The sequence below is a fragment of the Trachinotus anak genome, unplaced genomic scaffold, assembly GCF_046630095.1.
Source record: "Trachinotus anak isolate AG129_WGS33_773 ecotype Australia unplaced genomic scaffold, CSIRO_AGI_Tana_v1 ptg000002l, whole genome shotgun sequence".
Classification (NCBI taxonomy): Eukaryota; Metazoa; Chordata; class Actinopteri; order Carangiformes; family Carangidae; genus Trachinotus; species Trachinotus anak.
Window position 1 is genome coordinate 6039535 of NW_027273853.1, and position 1034 is coordinate 6040568.

Sequence of the window (1034 nt, forward strand, 5' to 3'; positions counted from 1 at the left end):
TGGGGGAAGCAACAACAATGTCATCTAAATACACAGCACATGTTTTGCAGATGAGACCCACCAGTACCGTGTTCATTAGTCTCTGAAACGTGGCTGGGGCGTTGCAGAGACCAAAGGCGAGCACACAAAACTGAAAAAGACCACAGTGTGAAATAAAGGCTGTCTTTGGTCGTGACTCCTCCACAACTGCCACCTGCCAGTATCCTCGAGCTAAGTCCAGTGTTGTGATGAACTGCCCCCTTGCCAGAAGGTCAAGTGAGTCGTCAATACGTGGTAAGAGGTACGAGTCTTTTTTGTGACTTCGTTGACGCCTCCGTAGTCCACACAGAACCTTGGATCAGAACCAGGCCTGTTAACAATAACGACAGTAGCAGCCCATGGGCCAGTGGATGGCTCAATGATGCCGTCCTGCAACATCTGCTCAACCTGCTCCTCTATGATTCATTTTTTTGTTGGAGAGGTGCGATAAGGAGGGAGGTTTACAGGCTTTGTGTCCCCTGTATCAATCAGTCATTGAAGTGCGCCCCAGATGACCATCAAACATGTCATTGAACCGGATGAAGAGACTGAGCATGGCTGCTTTCTGTCCATCCTCAAGGCTTGCCTGAGCGACTTTGGACATGAGACTGGATTGTAAGGCGTCTAGTGACATGATGGCTCCTCCTGTAATGAATGCTTCACCTGAACAGTCCTCATCCTCACAGGACAAGGGATGTCATCCATAAAGACAGTTCTGGAGGGGACATGGGTGGTCAAGGAGGCTCTAATCATGAAATCCATGCCTAGGATGAAAGGGGAGGACAGGCTGGGGATTATGGCAAAATATTGGTAGAAGTGTTTTCACATGAAGCCAATAGAGAGCCAAGTCACACTGTCAGGAGTGCAGGGGGTGTTATTAGCAAGGCTCACTGTCGGACCCACCCAGTGACGTGTTCTGCTTGCCGTGAGTCATTAACACAGATGAGAGCTGCTTGCACCGTAGAAAGCGAAGCACCTGTGTCTAAGGTTGCTTCCACTGGCACGGCATTAAAGTT